Source organism: Patella vulgata, chromosome 4 (assembly GCF_932274485.2).
Source record: "Patella vulgata chromosome 4, xgPatVulg1.2, whole genome shotgun sequence".
Taxonomy (NCBI): Eukaryota; Metazoa; Mollusca; class Gastropoda; family Patellidae; genus Patella; species Patella vulgata.
The window spans coordinates 45,470,059-45,484,491 of NC_065882.2; the positions used below are offsets into that span (position 1 = coordinate 45,470,059).

The 14,433-nt window shown below is 35.2% G+C and overlaps 1 long non-coding RNA gene across 1 annotated transcript; it reads right to left on the reverse strand.

The window, feature by feature from the left end:
- Nucleotides 1-1,199: 1,199 nt before the first annotated feature.
- On the reverse strand, nt 1,200-2,925 carry LOC126818214 (uncharacterized). Its single transcript, XR_007679166.2, has 3 exons — nt 2,784-2,925; nt 1,500-1,653; nt 1,200-1,291 (listed from the first exon to the last, which is right to left on the reverse strand). It is a non-coding gene; the product is annotated as an uncharacterized LOC126818214 (long non-coding RNA).
- Between the last annotated feature and the right edge of the window lie 11,508 nt (nt 2,926-14,433).

A 14,433-nucleotide genomic window follows, 5' to 3' on the forward strand; every position in this document is an offset into this window, starting at 1 on the left:
GCGAGGCTGGCTAGGGTAGAGAAATGGTTTTAACTAGTATTGTTATCTATTATGCTTGTATACCTGTATTCAGCTATATATATATAAAATGTAGAAGCAAACTGTTGCATTGTTATTCCTGGTAAGACAACGTCTTAAGAAAACCATTAAGAAGTAAATACACAACGTGAAGCAGAAGTAAAGACAGCTAGAGACAAATCCTAGACGATCACAAGGCTACAGAAATATGTAGTAAGAAAAGATGCATGGGTCGTACGTAGGATGTGGCGACCGGTTTCCCATAGACGCTCTCCACGTCAGACAGAAAGACTCATGGTGCTACACAATATCGATTGGGATCACTAAACTTGTTTCTTATGAATCCTTGTTACGTGTTACACCCAGACTATAATAATTCTTAAAATTAAATAGTTTACACGAAACATAGCGTCAGTGTTTTTGCATTGTATTTTTCTTAAAAAATGAAATATGTACCTTGAATAAGTACGTTCGAACCTGGCCATGCATATGCTGCTGTATTTTTTCCCTGTTTCATGGCAGTGTTCCATATCTGGAAATAATGAATGAATTGTTTATTCATGAAAATCGGACGAAATTTAAAACTTTTTTTTTCAATTACAAACTTAAAATTCACACGCCTGAAAGCTGCTTTGGAAATTTATTGAACGATATGCGATTTTCAATAGCCATGGAGTCTTTATGATCATATGACATTTTTTATTGTGTTTCAGACAATTACAAAATCCGTTATCTATTGCCCTAAACCTTATTGACCTATACAACAGGGCCATACCCTGGTAATCCAGCTCAACGAGCCAGTGCCTTAATCACTGAGTCACATTGGCTCCTATTTTGTTTTCATGGAGGACTACACCAATGATATCTGACCTGGTGTCTTTGAAGACTGTATTTCGGTCATTGTAGTGGCAGACCAATCAAGTAGTCTATATTGCGCTTTACGAGAAATCATGAGAATAATAAAACTCAAAATTGATTTAGTTGTAAACCATGTGCGTACGATTGACTTATATAAATAGCAACCTTACAAGCAGAGCACAAGGGTGATAAAAAAAGGTAAAAAAAAAAAAGATTTTAAGAATCGAAATTGTCATCTAATTTGAACGAGGGTGGCGTTCAGTATAATCATATCAATTTGGCGTAAATAATTACCCACCGGTTCTGCTTCAGTCCAGAATCCCGCCGTCTTACGAGGATCGGAGTATAATTTCAAATCCAATTTCAAGTCATAAAAGAGATCATCTATCATACCATGACTTTCTGGATACAAGCCCTTTTAAATAAAACAAAAGGAATAACTTTTTATGGGTCTATTATGTGGCACAGAATCTACTTTTATTTCTTGATACGAATAAACAAAAAAAAAATATTCTTCAGCTTGCAGAGTGGAAATGTCGTTTATTGCTTAAATAAAAAATTACTTTTTTTAATATGTTTAAGACATCAATCATTTTTGGCCATTGTTGAAAACTCTTACTTACGGTAACTATAGAATGTGTATTTGGATACTGTTTCGTGGGATAGACTGGTCTCAGAAATTTAGCATACACACCAGTTTTCTTCAAATTATTCAGATTTGTAAGAGAGTCAATGGAGTTGAAATCTACTGCTCCAAGTGAAACAACTATTATTGGCCTGAAATAAGATCAGAAACATCATCTCTCGACAATGCGTGTCTCGAGATAAGCGATGATACTACTATAGTTCCATCTGGCAAAGTATACGATGTGGATCACATCGTACTTAAAAGCAAAACTGTCAATTTGTTCTTCAAAACAACGATTGGTTATTGTTATTTATTACATTTCTGCCACATTCAATAACATTTTAGCATATAATCCTACCTGACACAGGTACATATTATGTCTTTGCAATTGAAGCGATAATATCTTGTTTTCTCCAACATTTTAAAATGGAATCGGTTTGACGTATTTTATGTCTTGAAAGTGGGGCTAAATATATGTCGTGTAAATACGCGAGGAGGAGCGAAGTTTACAAGTCGGACATGACTTTACGAGTCGGACATGACTAATGCACCGTAATTATGAATGGCCATATCAATTTTGATAAAACACCGCTTGATTAACTTTACTGACAATATATTTGCAGATAGAACCTGTTTATTTTGTCATAATAGTATTTAATTTAACTTATTTTATAACATGTTGCATCCATTAATAAAGAAATTAAGTTTACCAGGTGAAACCAAAGGCATCCAATCGTAACTAAAAACAAACACATCAGTATATCTCAACGTTTTAGCTACGTTCTCGTAGCCAGCCTGCAATGTATTCACAATTTCAAAAGTTCGGCTACAAAGAGATCATGCTACTGGTAGCCCTGGTTCAATTTACAATGCAAGTTTCAGGTTTCATGTATAATATTTTTCAGCACTGTACACAGCTACGAATTAGCTTTGTTTTGCTTTCTTATGACCGGGTAATAGCCTACACTCAACAAATATACTTCCGGTTTCACCCATTCGCGGAAAATATCCTTTTAAAAGAAGCTTAATCTCTTTGATTTGGGTTAAAATAAAGTGTTGAATTGAGTTGATCTGACGTGCTATTTGAGATTAGTCATGAGACAAAATCTAAATATTAGTTTCAAAATATTAAGCGGAAGTTAGTTTGTTTACTAATTTTTGTTTACTTTCTGGCTTCATATATCAGGGGAACACAAATCCAACAGCGATTATTTATTTTGCAGACCTAAATTTATCCTGGTATTTTTTGGGAGAAAAACCTTAGCCTGAATCAACTTACATGTATGTGGTGGTTGTTTTTATTGGTATTGGTGTTGTAGTTATTGTTCTTTTAGATTCATCTGTTTGCCCAGTGTTTTTTGTCCCGCCCTTCTCTGGCTTTCTAAGGCCAACAGATAATCCTATGATAAGAGCTAGTGTGATGACAACACCAACCTGTATAATATTTAAATGTATTCAACCATCATCTTGATAATAAAATTAGCAAATATTTACATATATCTCATTTTGGAATAATTAAACTGGTTTCATCAATATGCTATAGCAATATGACTCTTACATACTTATATTCAACAATAATCTTGATAATAAAATTAGCAAATATTTACATATATCTCATTTTGTAATAATTAAACTGGTTTCATCAATATGCTATAGCAATATGACTCTTACATACTTATATTCTAGAATTACTTAAAGATACATTATGGGAGATTAGATAAAGAGCTGACAGTTCTCACTATAATAGTTAAAAACTAGATACTGTAAAGGGAATTTGCTGAAAATTTCAGTCAAACTGATCCACTATGAACCGACATTTTAGCGATTGAATTTTCGGCCTAGCCTCGATCATCATTACTAAAGTCGGTAGGATAAAAAACATAGTCTCGATTATCCAATTCCTGATTAAATTATGAATGGAAGTCGAACAGCAAATCGGAACCTAATCCAATAAACATCGCAGGCTAGCGATGCCATTGAACGTTGATTATGGTCTGGATAAGTTAATTAATGTCTAATTAATAATTTAGATAACATTTCAGCCCTAAAGAAAAACCTGCAATAGGCAGATTTAGCTCTTGCATAATGTATGTTTAAAGGGGTAGTCTCCGATATAGTATTACTAGTTTTGTCTTCGTTTGTCCGTCCGTTACAGATCAGGTTCGCGTTTCGTGTGATTCCTTACAACTACTTTTCATCGAATTATGACCCTTCGGAATTATATTGGATTAAACTTTGAGGTCTTTGATTGAAGGCTGCTATACTACAGGATCAGCCGCTTATAAATGCATGCATTTGGTGTCGATAGGGGACATGTATAGCTTCGGCAGTTCTCCAAGAATGAATGATCTAGTGAATAAAACTGGTTAATTCTGTGTGGAAGAAATCTTTACTCTATTGAACTAATTACAAACTATCCATGCTATCCATCTTTATTTACCGAAGTTACAGTTGTAAGGTATTGTAGCGATCGCTTGGAGTACCATGGGTCTTCTGTCAGACGTGGAGAGCGGAGGAACCAAATCCTGCCGCCACACCCTTCACGTTGTGTATTTACTTCTTACTATTCATCTCAGTTAGTTAAGGCGTTTGTCTTTCCAGGAATAACATTGCAACAGTTTGTTTTTACATTTTATATATCATAGCCGGATACATACATGTACATGTAGATACAAGTACATGTATAGTACAATAACAGAAAAGTCATTCTCTCAAACCCCATCCAAGCGAGTCTGCTGATAGAAATTTCTACATCTTTTCCCTTCCAGAATCAAGCTGCTGTCTAGCGAATTCTCACAAGTATGATAGTTTTGTGGCTTTGGGTTTTGGACCTTCAATTATGATTAATCTAATTGGTCAAACATGAAGTAAATAATTAGAGAGATTGGTTAATTGAGCCAAATGACGTCGAAACCCACCCTTATATGGTTAATGGAAATTTACTGGAGAAACTTCCCATGAGATATCTGTTATCAACCTAGAATTAAATGTTTACCACATTATGACCCTTTTTTATGTAACCATCTGTCACTCATTCGCTAACTTGATTTAAGTACATATATGTGAATCTAATAACTTGCCAAAGATATTAATTAATGAAATATAATGCCATCATTTTTCTCTATTCCTTGTCTATAAATCTGAAAACAATGTCGCAACGACAATATTTCTACACACTTTCGAAATGGTTTTTTATTCTTTATTTGGTGATTTCAGACTATTCTTCACATTTTTGAGTTTGTTTTGCAGACATATCGTCTGAAATTTGTAAATGAATTATTTCCAAAATACTTTTCAATAATGGTTGTTGAGTGTCCGCTCATAATTAGATGAGCTGTTCGTTGTGCCTTTAATGTGCTCAATCCCTAAATGCCCCTTAAGGATGATACGATCGATCATTTCTATAAGAACCTACCTGGAAATGGAACACATGTGTCTGGGCATATTTTCACGTGTGTATTAACCCTTTTATTTAGGATTATAATAACAAAAAGCTCTGTGAGCTGATGAAAGGTGATTTACATATGGCATATATAAACTCCTTTTAAAATAAACATTACAAGATATAAAAGAACTATTTATACTTGTGGATATAATCCATATGACGATTGAGAATATCGATAGTTTATAAATGCAATCTAATGCATTAAAAATGGGGGCATTATCACGTTCACCAAGGAACTAATTTGATAATTATCATATTTAAAATTAAGTTCATCTACTCATTAAAAAATAAACATTACAAACTACAAAAGAACTATTTATACTTGTGGATGTAATGTATTTGACATTTGAGAATATCAACAGTTTATAAATGAAATCTAATGCATTAAAAAATGGGGCCATTATCGCGTTGACCAAAGAACTAATTTCATAATTATCATTTTTTAATTAAGTTCTTCTACTTAACGATAATCGCCAATCCTTCATTAATGAAGCTAAACCTCAAACTCAACATTATTCATAATCTTCGATATTATAAACTCGAATTAGAATTTAATATCAATAAATATCATACTTAATAAAGTGTAAAGGAAATGTTTGTTTTGAATAAACTAACCGCTATTACTATGATTAATTTCCGTTTACGAACAGCTGTTTTAGATCCTCCGTCTCCATACAAAACCTGTAATTAGACAAAGGAAAAATTGGTATGGGTACCCCCACCGAAATAATACCTGTGTTTACGGGTATTTGTCTCCAAAAGAATCCTGTGTAGTAAAAGACCAGCGGCTGCCAGTCAGGATACGCCCACATTTTGCAAGAGATGGATAGAAAACAAGCTAAAAACAAAAACGAGTTTTTGTACAATCAGGGGTCATAATCCAGAAAGTTATGGTCTGAAATGCGCAAATATCAAAAGGGACTGAGATTTTTGGAATATAAAGATATGTTTTAAGTTCCATCAAAATTGGATAAAAACTGTGACCTCTAGAGGGTCCATAACCTTTGAATTACATACTTATATACAATTTGCATACAAAGAGCGGCCATTTTGTCGGCAGTTTCATTTCGATTTTCCCAAAATTCCAATTCAACCTTCATTGTGACCTCTAGAGAATCCACAAGCTAAAAATGTGATTTTTCGACCAATCAAGGACCATAATCCAGGAAGTTACGATCCGATATGCGCAAATATCGAAAGGAATCAAGATCTTTGGGTTATAAACATGCATTTCAAGTTTGATCAAAATCGGATCAAAATTGTAACCTCTAGAGTGTCCACAAGCTAAAAATGTGATTTTTCGTACAATCAAGGGCCATAATTCATGAAGTTGCGATCCAACATGCGCGAATGTCAAAAACAACCAAGATCTTTGGTTATAAACATGCATTTCAAGTTTCATCAAAATCGGCACAAAATTGTGACCTCCAAAGGGTCCACAACCTTGATATACCAGAAACTTACATTATGGTCCGATTTTTACGAAATTCGAACTCAACCTTCAATACGGTGTAACGGTGATATAATCAAACGTTTTTTGAAATCGGATAATAATTTTGACCTTCAGAGGGACCACAAGCGAAAAAAGGCGACTTTTCGTACAATCAGGGGCCATAATTCAGAAAGTTACGATCCGATATGCGCAAATATTGAAAGGAACCAAGATCTTTGGGTTGTAAACATGCATTTCAAGTTTCATCAAAATCGGATTCAAATTGTTACCTCAACAGGGTCCACAACCTTGATACACCATATTTTTACACTATTCGCGTACAAGCGGCGGCCATTTTATCCGGCAGTTTTGGTCCGATTTTCATGACATTCGAACTCAACCTTTATAACGATGTAACAGTGATATAATCAAACGGTTTTTTTTTTAAATCGGATAATAATTGTAACCTCCAGAGGGACGCACAAGCTAAAAAGGGTGATTTTTCGTACAATCAGGGGCCATAATTCAGGAAGTTAAGATTCGATAGGCGCAAATATCAAAGGAAGCAAGATCTTTGGGTTATAAACATGCATTTCAAGTTTCATCAAAATCGGATTAAAATTGTGACCTCTACAGAGTCCACAACCTTGATATACCATATTTTTACACTATTCGCGTACAAGCGGCGTCCATTTTGTCCGTCAGTTTTGGTCCGATTTTCACGAAATTGGATACAAATTGTGACCTCTGGAGGAACCACAAGCCAAAAACGCGATTTTTCGTACAATCAGGGACCATAATTCAGGAAGGTACAATCCGATGTGCGCGAATATCGAAAGGAACCAAGATCTTTGGGTTAATTATAAACATGCATTTCAAGTTTCATCAATGTCGGATCAAAATTGTGACCTCTAGAGTGTCCACAAGGTAAAAACGTGATTTTTCGTACAATCAGGGGCCATAATTCATGAAGTTATGGTTCGATACATGTCAATATTGAAAGGGACCGAGATCTCAGGGAGATAAAGATATAATTTAAGTTTCGTTGAAATCGGATAAAAATTGTGACCTGTAGAGTGTCCACAAACAAATTGTGGACGGACGTCCGGACGGACGGACAAACAGGGGCGACGACAATATACGTCCACATGAAAATGTGGGCGTATAAAAAACATCGGTCGGGTAACCCTAACCACCGGTATTCTTTTATTTGGCTTCATGACCACATCATTTTGAATAGATGAAATTATGTATTGTCGTACATTAGAGCCTCTTTTAACGTTATAAGTTGAGGATTTTGTTACAAGAGGTCTCTAATAAAAATCTTTAGCTAATTTATGAGTAAGCATCTGAATATTAACAATAAGGGCCATAAGAGAATAGTCAAATATATTGGTCAAAATTTCTCATAATTTTTACACGCCATAGACTTACCTCACGTGAAAAAAATCTGTGCTTAAACTGCGATTCGTTCTGAAAAGACAAAAAAAACGAAAGTGTCTATCAAAGAGATATCGTTTATCTGATTCAGAGTTCAAGGTTTGCGGGCGACAAAGTGTGGGGGGTGACTTACGACATATCCGTACGTCTTATTTCGTAACTTTGAAGCAAAATAATAGTCGATTTATAAAATGTGAAGTAATTATTGGTTTTGAAAGATAGTCAGTGTTGGGATAATCAGCTTTGTTCAACAGTCGATGATTTAATTCGAAAGCTAAAATTCGTAAAAATACAACAAATTCAGCCGTGTGAAGCTTTCTCCATCAATAATGCAATTAGGACAACTAGTCAACCCAATTTAACAATCTATTTAGTCCATCTCTCGCCTGTTATGATCAATGATAGAGCACGAGGTTAGAAAATAGGAAATACCGTTTTGCGAGCCTTAAAGATGCATTTCCACGAAATTATTTTTAGAATAGTCTTTTCCAATAAAAGTAAAGGGTATGGCAAATTTGGTATATTACGAGTGACATCCAATCTTCCTAGAAAAACGATTGATTTCCTGAAAAACACAACGGAGGTGAATACAGGTCGACGAAAATGTAACTAACACCATGCCGGCTTGTGTGCTCGAATGATCTGGTGGTAATTATAACAATGTTGTGTTGTTGAGAAATTCCAAAAAAGAAAATTGAAATAATTCCGTCAAAAGTAAAGACATTCTCGATCATGAACATACCCCATACAACCAGGGCAACAAACATGAACCACCAACGAACTATATTGCACTCAACTATCAACTTAGAATGGAAAGAATTCCAAGCCAATTACATTGCCGATGTCAGATTAAATGAAACAGGTATAACGGTGGGAGGAGACGGTAGGGCAGATGCACCTGACCACAACGCTAAGTTTGGCTCCTATACCATGCTGGGACACAGAGAAATCTGTTGTATTTGATACACAGTTAGTCCTGGTAAGTCTTAATTTGTATTTATCACGTTCCAAATTCAATTAAAGGATATTACACTGTACAAGGCTTTACGTAAACCTATGTCTTTGATCTAGCAGGTATACCAAATTACCCAATCGGCGTTCTTAAATCTCGAGAGCACCATGTCCTAACCCCGAGGTGTTAATTAATTTATGATTCCATGCATATCTGTACAACATTTAGTCGGATTGATTAATGAGAGATGTTAGCGATACTTGCCAAATTAATACACAAATATAGTCAGATGATTCTTCTCAAACAACAATCTGTTATTCAATTTATTTGGTTACCAACAATATTAAATAGCCCAAATTTAGTTGTACTGTTAATTCTAACGTAGTACGATATTTTTTTTCTATTTCATTTTTTTACGGTCTATTTTAGAGTAATGAAGTCGAGTCCCCCATCCACACGGAGAAGGGCGGTCTCATTCGCGCATTTCTATGCCCACAGGAATATAATATATAGTTGGCTACTCAAATCAGTATATGGATCCGCGAAAACCTAGTGAATACAAAGCACTTCTTCGATGTCTAGCAAAAAGCGAAAGGCAAATTTGTTTTAATTGTAGCTTGATAGAGTTTGGATCATCATAAAAATACCATTGCCTATCAAAAAGTAGGCTGTAATGTTCGACTATATCTTGGATGTTTATTATAACATTAGAATTATTACTGTTTCTTCCAGTTTTGAAAACAAAATTGGTGGCACTTAGAAAAAAACACTGTGACAACATCAATCTCTGGATTCGTAGTAACCAGAATTAACACCACGAAATGACCGATGTTTGAAACTATTTCGTTTCGTAGAAGCTGACAATAAGCCGTCGGGTCGTCAGTTAGTGATACCCTGACATTTTTGCCCAGTGCTTGCCCATGGGTGTTTTATTAGGCAATCCAGTATTTTTCTAGTACGATTCGACGTCTATACTTTCTATATATATATATACCAAATTTGCCATACTTTTATAGGAAATATATCTTTAAAAGATGTGTCATTATAATCAGGAGCAAAGTCAGATCCGGGTATTAATGAGGTAATCGGGTAGATCTACAGTTATATAGCCTACTACTTAACGAAACAATATATTAATGGGAAACAATCACTGGTTTATTAAACATGACGTCTGAATAAGTATCCTCTTATTAAGCACATGTCAACTTAGTGGGGGTTACCGGCTGCAGAACCCTTGACACATGGAATTCGAAATTATTATTATTATTAGTATTATTATAGCATATTTATAGTGCGCCCTTTAATATAACATGTTCATGGGCACTTAACAAAGTGACAATGTAATCATAAATAAACAACAAGATAAAAGTCTGATTAAATAAATGTGTTTATAGCTGTTTTAAAAAGAATATAGAGATGTACAACATCTTAAATGAAATTGTAGATTATCCCATAAAACAGGTGTTTGGTAACTAAAAGAGTCCTGACCATAAGAGACTAGTAGGTTATCTGATGTACGTAATGTTCGGCCAGGTGTATAAAGTTCTAAAAGATCTGAGTGGTAAACAGGAGCTAAATTATTTAAACATTTAAAAGTAAGTAATAAAATCTTAAAATCAGTTCGATATTTAACAGGTAACCAGTGTAAATTATATAAAACAGGAGTTATGTGGTCGCATTTCTTGCGGCAGTATTCTGTACTTATTGTAAAGTTTCTATAAGCTTTAAAGGTAAACCAACTAAAAGTGAATTAAAGTTATCTAACTGAGAAGTGGCCAGAAAGTTAACAAGTGACTTAGTAGCCATAGCCTTAAATCATCAGCTACTCATTTGTAGCCCCCACACTACCTCATAAATCTCCGCCCCAGCCTACGAAAATTCTTACATATAATCGGAATGCGTAAATGAGCTACATCTTCATATGTAGCATATTATATAGTGGGAATTCTTCGCTGTAGTCTTTTCAACGAACCGGCCTGGCTGTCTTTGAAATCAGAAATGATTATAGCTTACCTCCAGATCAAATTGCTCCTTCATTCTGATTTAAAGTTAATGTGAATGTTGTAATTTAATAAGTAACGAAAAGCTTACGCGCACACAACGATTTAACAGTGTTGAAAGAAGATTAAATAACAACAATATAGATTGTAGCTCTCTATATAAGTCTAGTTAAATATTGCATTTATAACCTACTTGTATAGTTGCAACGATATCAAGTTACTTTATCATGTGTAATCGAGATAACGATTTTTTGAATTATCGCAAAAATAACAGTATTTCAATTATATGTTTTATTTTCTTCTATCGCGATAATTAAATTTATTGAGATATATAATAATATATAGCGGATTTTAGAATTATCGCGATAAATAACAATATGGAAATTAAAATGTACAAAATATAGAATTATAAGTTAAAAATTAGAAACAAAAGTTTAAAATTATAAATTATAAAAATTAATCTTACAATATTAAAAATATTAATTTGCAAAATTAAAAATTAATTTGCAAAATTAAAAATTAATTTACAAAATTAAAAATAGAAATTAGAAATTATTTTTCAAAATTAAAATTTAGAAATAGAAATGGGAAATCGAAAGTAAACAAAAAATAGTTCGGATTTGAGCTTCCGTAGTATACATTTTATCGCCATAATTTGATTTATCATGAAACATATGATAATTGGGATAATGGAGTGTATCTTGACAAGATACCATAATAAACGATTGTGGAAGCGTGTATAGGGGTCAATGGCAGATATTTATAAGGAAATATGTCAACATATTATTGTGATCGTTGGGGTAATTTTCTGAGTTAATTGAATCAACGCGTCATGTTGTCTGTTTCGCTTAAATTGCATTGTCAACATATTCTATTTCGCCGTAGTATGTCGACATTGCACCTGACGATAAATGGAATAAGTTGTGGGAAGTTTTCAGAAATGAGAAAATGATGTCTTTTCTAGATAATTGCATTCCTTGATACAGAAAATGTAGGTTTAGACACCAAGATTGCGATCCTACGTGATTTTAGAAGCTGAAATGTTAGTAAATATAGATTTTTGCAATAATGTATTTGGAGGAAGTGGTTCCTATCAAAATGGAAAGTTAAAGATACCTTATGTAAGATTTAGATATAAAGAGCTGGTCGTTTTTGCTAGAAATGAAATGAAACGAAATGGGGTTTAACGTCCTACTGTTCTGCTCCTATAATGGGCTAATGAAGACGGGCAAACGCCATACAGTGTGCTATGAGGGAAATTTTGCCCGGGCAGCGGCACTATCGCTTACTCTTATATCGAATTCCAACTGCATTCTAATATATACATGGGACCTCGTTTTTTCGTATCATCTGAAGGACTAGACAGCTGTCCTTGTCGGGCCCTCCGTCCTGCATCACTGACAAGGGGGAAACCACGCCGGAAAATCTGGATGAACTTTCTCGGCCAATGCAGGGATCGAACACACGACCTCCAGGCTAGCGAGCCAGCGTCTTACCCACTTAGCCACGTGATCCCCCGTTTTTGCTAGAATAGTTCAATCATAGATATGCAAAATGACTACATTGAAAATTTCAATTAAATTACTTTATTTTGAGCCAAGTTATCACTGTTTGCAGTTTTGACAGAATGTGTCCATTGATTGTTTACTATCGTAACCACGGTTATATCCGAGGCTTAGACTCGCTGCTCCATTTTCAAATTAAATCATTATTATTACTATTATCATTATACATATTATAGAGGTGTTCAGAAGCGCTTTACAATAATTGCAACAAGTCAAATAAAAAATAAAATGACAAGCAAATAAAATATAAAATGACAAACAAAACTGATATAAAATGACAAACAAATAAAATATAAAGTGACAAACAAATAAAATATAAAGTAACAAACGAATAAAATGACAAATAAAATAATAAAAATGAACATTTGAATATATTTTTTTACAGTAATAATATATATTACAGACAGAGATAATGGTGCTCTCCAAAGTTTTCTAATTAGCTAATTAAATGCTCTTTTGTACGGTGGCTGATTTAGGACACGCAAAAAAAAAAATAATATCACGAGCGCTCGAGATACTAAGTCGAGCGCTTGAGATACTAAGTCAAGCGCTCGAGATACTAAGATATAGTTATGTTTTAAGCTATATAATTTTGTGCATTATTTAATGATAAACTTGCAGAATAAAGATATTCATTTGTTCGTTTTTACAGCGCCATCCAAAGCTGCAGTGATGGAGCGGAGGCCACCCGCCCCGACCAGCCCGAGCCCCCCCCCCCCCACACACACACACACTTCATTGCATGCTCATCACCCCCACTAAATAATTCCCGTTATATTTACCCCCCCCCCCTTCCAAGTGGGGAGTATATCGCATGTTATTATACGAATCAATAATTGTATATATCTAGGTTACAGAGTTTTGCTAGGAGAGACTGACATTTCCTCTTATCTAGAAGCTCGGGTCTGATCAAAGTTTATTTATTTCATATGTAGGAACTGATCATTGCCTAATTTACCCTGGCGCAAGTTGCGCGATAGTGCCGGGCTTATACATTCAATCTTTATTCTGCAAGTTTATCATTAAATAATGCACAAAATTATACAGCTTAAAAGATCGGTTGAGACGTGTTCGATTGTATTATCTCGAGCGGTCGACTTAGTATCTCGAGCTCTCGACTTAATTATCTCGAGCGCTCGACTTAACTATCTCGAGCGCTCGACATAACTATCTCGAGCGCTCGACTTAAACTATCCCGAGCGCTCGCCTTAATATCTCGAGCGCTCGAGATATTTTTTTTTTTTTTGCGTGTCCTAAATCAGCCACTGTACTTTTGAAAAGATGGGTCTTAAGCAGACGTTTAGAATGGGGTAAGGACTGATAACTACGCATAGTGTATGGGAGTTTATTCCAGAGTTTGGGAGAGGCGACTGAGAAAGCTATTCTAGGGTTCCAATTTTTCGACCATTGACCCCTCTGGGAGGGGCATTTTTGAAACCCGGACCCCTCTGACCGAGTCCATGGCAATCTCTGCCAACAATAGTTGAATATTCATAATCTGAAGTTCATGCCGATCTCATCTATGATACAACCACATTTTGTGAGTTCAATTACAGCACGATGGGCGGCAGATCAAGATTCGGCACAGGAACATAAATGCCCTTGTCCAACTCCCAGCCGCTGTCGTTAAATGGCAGGATGGTTCAGGGATCGGGTTAGGTACGACATGTCGCGTATCACGGTGTACTTTGTTCCTGTGATATGGGGCGACAATGCAGCACGAGTCAGTGGAAGCATCTCTATCTCTTTCAAGTTTTCTGAACTGAACAATTGCCATCTAAGTGCCGGTAGGTTTAATGGAACAGATGAAGAGTAGACTTGGTAGGCAAATCTCTCCGATTCCTTGGCCTGCGAAGGCAAGTCACCCTTCTCAAAACTTCTTGAAACAGATGATAACAGGGTCATCACCATCAAGCTTTATGTATGCACCAGCCCTTGTTTTCTTTGTGATGCCCACAAGTTTACCTCTCCAGTCAGCACAAGAGAAGCTACGTAGTCCAGTCAGACCTTGAGACTTATGACTTCCAATGACACGCACTTGTTCGATCACATCTATCTCTAGATCTGTGTTTTGCGGCCTTCTCTGTTACAAACC